Below are 6,334 nucleotides of genomic sequence, written 5' to 3'. Positions count from 1 at the left end.
GTAACGTACAGGTCATATATAATGTAACGTACAGGACGTATATAATGTAACGTACAGGACATATATAATGTAACGTACAGGACGTATATAATGTAACGTACAGGACATATATAATGTAACGTACAGGTCGTATATAATGTAACGTACAGGACATATATAATGTAACGTACAGGACGTATATAATGTAACGTACAGGACATATATAATGTAACGTACAGGTCATATATAATGTAACGTGCAGGTCATATATAATGTAACGTACAGGACATATATAATGTAACGTGCAGGTCATATATAATGTAACGTACAGGACATATATAATGTAACGTACAGGTCGTATATAATGTAACGTACAGGACATATATAATGTAACGTACAGGTCATATATAATGTAACGTACAGGACGTATATAATGTAACGTACAGGACATATATAATGTAACGTACAGGTCATATATAATGTAACGTGCAGGTCATATATAATGTAACGTACAGGTCATATATAATGTAACGTACAGGACATATATAATGTAACGTACAGGTCATATATAATGTAACGTGCAGGTCATATATAATGTAACGTACAGGACATATATAATGTAACGTGCAGGTCATATATAATGTAACGTACAGGACATATATAATGTAACGTACAGGTCGTATATAATGTAACGTACAGGACATATATAATGTAACGTACAGGACATATATAATGTACAGGTCATATATAATGTAACGTACAGGTCATATATAATGTAACGTACAGGACGTATATAATGTAACGTACAGGACATATATAATGTAACGTACAGGACATATATAATGTAACGTACAGGTCATATATAATGTAACGTACAGGTCATATATAATGTAACGTACAGGTCATATATAATGTAACGTACAGGACATATATAATGTAACGTACAGGTCGTATATAATGTAACGTACAGGACATATATAATGTAACGTACAGGACATATATAATGTACAGGTCATATATAATGTAACGTACAGGTCATATATAATGTAACGTACAGGACGTATATAATGTAACGTACAGGACATATATAATGTAACGTACAGGTCATATATAATGTAACGTGCAGGTCATATATAATGTAACGTACAGGACATATATAATGTAACGTACAGGTCATATATAATGTAACGTACAGGTCATATATAATGTAACGTACGGGTCATATATAATGTAACGTGCAGGTCATATATAATGTAACGTACAGGTCATATATAATGTAACGTACAGGTCATATATAATGTAACGTACAGGACATATATAATGTAACGTACGGGTCATATATAATGTAACGTACAGGACATATATAATGTAACGTACAGGACATATATAATGTAACGTACAGGTCATATATAATGTAACGTACAGGACATATATAATGTAACGTACGGGTCATATATAATGTAACGTACGGGTCATATATAATGTAACGTGCAGGTCATATATAATGTAACGTACAGGTCATATATAATGTAACGTACAGGTCATATATAATGTAACGTACAGGACATATATAATGTAACGTACGGGTCATATATAATGTAACGTACGGGTCATATATAATGTAACGTGCAGGTCATATATAATGTAACGTACAGGTCATATATAATGTAACGTGCAGGTCATATATAATGTAACGTACAGGACATATATAATGTAACGTACGGGTCATATATAATGTAACGTACAGGTCATATATAATGTATCGTACAGGTCATATATAATGTAACGTGCAGGTCATATATAATGTAACGTGCAGGTCATATATAATGTATCGTACAGGTCATATATAATGTAACGTGCAGGTCATATATAATGTAACGTGCAGGTCATATATAATGTAACGTACAGGTCATATATAATGTATCGTACAGGTCATATATAATGTAACGTACAGGTCATATATAATGTAACGTGCAGGTCATATATAATGTAACGTACAGGACATATATAATGTAACGTACAGGTCGTATATAATGTAACGTACAGGACATATATAATGTAACGTACAGGACATATATAATGTAACGTACAGGACATATATAATGTAACGTACAGGTCATATATAATGTAACGTACAGGTCATATATAATGTAACGTACAGGTCATATATAATGTAACGTACAGGTCATATATAATGTAACGTACAGGACATATATAATGTAACGTGCAGGTCATATATAATGTAACGTACAGGTCATATATAATGTACAGGTCATATATAATGTAACGTACAGGACATATATAATGTAACGTACAGGTCATATATAATGTAACGTACAGGTCATATATAATGTAACGTACAGGTCATATATAATGTAACGTACAGGTCATATATAATGTAACGTACAGGACATATATAATGTAACGTGCAGGTCATATATAATGTAACGTACAGGTCATATATAATGTACAGGTCATATATAATGTAACGTACAGGACATATATAATGTAACGTACAGGACATATATAATGTAACGTACAGGTCGTATATAATGTAACGTACAGGTCGTATATAATGTAACGTACAGGTCATATATAATGTAACGTACAGGACATATATAATGTAACGTACAGGACATATATAATGTAACGTACAGGTCATATATAATGTAACGTACAGGTCATATATAATGTAACGTACAGGTCATATATAATGTAACGTACAGGTCATATATAATGTAACGTACGGGTCATATATAATGTAACGTACGGGTCATATATAATGTAACGTACGGGTCATATATAATGTAACGTACGGGTCATATATAATGTAACGTACGGGTCATATATAATGTAACGTGCAGGACATATATAATGTAACGTGCAGGACATATATAATGTAACGTACAGGTCATATATAATGTAACGTACAGGTCATATATAATGTAACGTACAGGACATATATAATGTAACGTACAGGTCATATATAATGTAACGTGCAGGTCATATATAATGTAACGTACAGGACATATATAATGTAACGTACGGGTCATATATAATGTAACGTACAGGTCATATATAATGTAACGTACAGGTCATATATAATGTAACGTACAGGACATATATAATGTAACGTGCAGGTCATATATAATGTAACGTGCAGGTCATATATAATGTAACGTACAGGACATATATAATGTAACGTACGGGTCATATATAATGTAACGTACAGGTCATATATAATGTAACGTACAGGTCATATATAATGTAACGTGCAGGTCATATATAATGTAACGTACAGGTCATATATAATGTAACGTACAGGTCATATATAATGTAACGTACAGGTCATATATAATGTAACGTGCAGGTCATATATAATGTAACGTACAGGACATATATAATGTACAGGTCATATATAATGTAACGTACAGGTCATATATAATGTAACGTACAGGACATATATAATGTAACGTACAGGTCATATATAATGTAACGTACAGGACATATATAATGTAACGTACAGGTCATATATAATGTAACGTACAGGACATATATAATGTAACGTACAGGACATATATAATGTAACGTACAGGACATATATAATGTAACGTGCAGGTCATATATAATGTAACGTACAGGTCATATATAATGTAACGTACAGGACATATATAATGTACAGGTCATATATAATGTAACGTGCAGGTCATATATAATGTAACGTGCAGGTCATATATAATGTAACGTACAGGTCATATATAATGTAACGTGCAGGACATATATAATGTAACGTACAGGACATATATAATGTAACGTGCAGGTCATATATAATGTACAGGACATATATAATGTAACATGCAGGTCATATATAATGTAACGTGCAGGTCATATATAATGTACAGGACATATATAATGTAACATGCAGGTCATATATAATGTAACGTGCAGGTCATATATAATGTACAGGACATATATAATGTAACGTACAGGTCATATATAATGTAACGTACAGGTCATATATAATGTACAGGTCATATATAATGTAACGTACAGGTCATATATAATGTACAGGTCATATATAATGTAACGTGCAGGACATATATAATGTACAGGACATATATAATGTACAGGTCATATATAATGTAACGTGCAGGACATATATAATGTACAGGTCATATATAATGTACAGGTCATATATAATGTAACGTACAGGTCATATATAATGTACAGGTCATATATAATGTAACGTGCAGGACATATATAATGTACAGGACATATATAATGTACAGGTCATATATAATGTAACGTGCAGGACATATATAATGTACAGGTCATATATAATGTAACGTACAGGTCATATATAATGTACAGGACATATATAATGTAACGTACAGGTCATATATAATGTACAGGTCATATATAATGTAACGTACAGGTCGTATATAATGTAACGTGCAGGACATATATAATGTAACGTACAGGACATATATAATGTAACGTACAGGACATATATAATGTAACGTACAGGTCATATATAATGTAACGTACAGGACATATATAATGTAACGTGCAGGTCGTATATAATGTAACGTACAGGACATATATAATGTAACGTACAGGACATATATAATGTAACGTACAGGTCATATATAATGTAACGTACAGGACATATATAATGTAACGTGCAGGTCGTATATAATGTAACGTACAGGACATATATAATGTAACGTACAGGACATATATAATGTAACGTACAGGTCATATATAATGTAACGTACAGGTCATATATAATGTAACGTACAGGACATATATAATGTAACGTACAGGACATATATAATGTAACGTACAGGTCATATATAATGTAACGTACAGGTCATATATAATGTAACGTACAGGACATATATAATGTAACGTACAGGTCATATATAATGTAACGTGCAGGTCATATATAATGTAACGTACAGGACATATATAATGTAACGTACAGGTCATATATAATGTAACGTACAGGTCATATATAATGTAACGTACAGGACATATATAATGTAACGTACAGGACATATATAATGTAACGTACAGGACATATATAATGTAACGTACAGGACATATATAATGTAACGTACAGGTCATATATAATGTAACGTACAGGACATATATAATGTAACGTACAGGACATATATAATGTAACGTACAGGTCATATATAATGTAACGTACAGGTCATATATAATGTAACGTACAGGTCATATATAATGTAACGTGCAGGTCATATATAATGTACAGGTCATATATAATGTAACGTACAGGTCATATATAATGTAACGTACAGGACATATATAATGTAACGTACAGGTCATATATAATGTAACGTACAGGACATATATAATGTAACGTACAGGACATATATAATGTAACGTGCAGGTCATATATAATGTAACGTACAGGACATATATAATGTAACGTACAGGTCATATATAATGTAACGTACAGGACATATATAATGTAACGTACAGGACATATATAATGTAACGTACAGGTCATATATAATGTAACGTACAGGACATATATAATGTAACGTGCAGGTCGTATATAATGTAACGTACAGGACATATATAATGTAACGTACAGGTCGTATATAATGTAACGTACAGGTCATATATAATGTAACGTGCAGGTCATATATAATGTAACGTACAGGTCATATATAATGTAACGTGCAGGACATATATAATGTAACGTACAGGACATATATAATGTAACGTGCAGGACATATATAATGTAACGTGCAGGACATATATAATGTAACGTACAGGACATATATAATGTACAGGTCATATATAATGTACAGGTCATATATAATGTAACGTGCAGGACATATATAATGTAACGTACAGGACATATATAATGTAACGTACAGGACATATATAATGTAACGTACAGGACATATATAATGTAACGTACAGGACATATATAATGTAACGTACAGGACATATATAATGTAACGTACAGGTCATATATAATGTAACGTGCAGGTCATATATAATGTAACGTGCAGGTCATATATAATGTAACGTACAGGACATATATAATGTAACGTACAGGACATATATAATGTAACGTACAGGACATATATAATGTAACGTACAGGACATATATAATGTAACGTACAGGTCATATATAATGTAACGTACAGGACATATATAATGTAACGTGCAGGTCATATATAATGTAACGTACAGGTCATATATAATGTAACGTACAGGACATATATAATGTAACGTGCAGGACATATATAATGTAACGTACAGGTCATATATAATGTAACGTGCAGGTCATATATAATGTAACGTGCAGGTC

Source organism: Phyllobates terribilis, unplaced genomic scaffold, assembly GCF_046119375.1.
Source record: "Phyllobates terribilis strain yellow unplaced genomic scaffold, ASM4611937v1 Scaffold_3__8_contigs__length_932513732, whole genome shotgun sequence".
In the NCBI taxonomy this organism is placed as follows: domain Eukaryota; kingdom Metazoa; phylum Chordata; class Amphibia; order Anura; family Dendrobatidae; genus Phyllobates; species Phyllobates terribilis.
Note: the sequence above shows the minus strand (reverse complement) of the source record.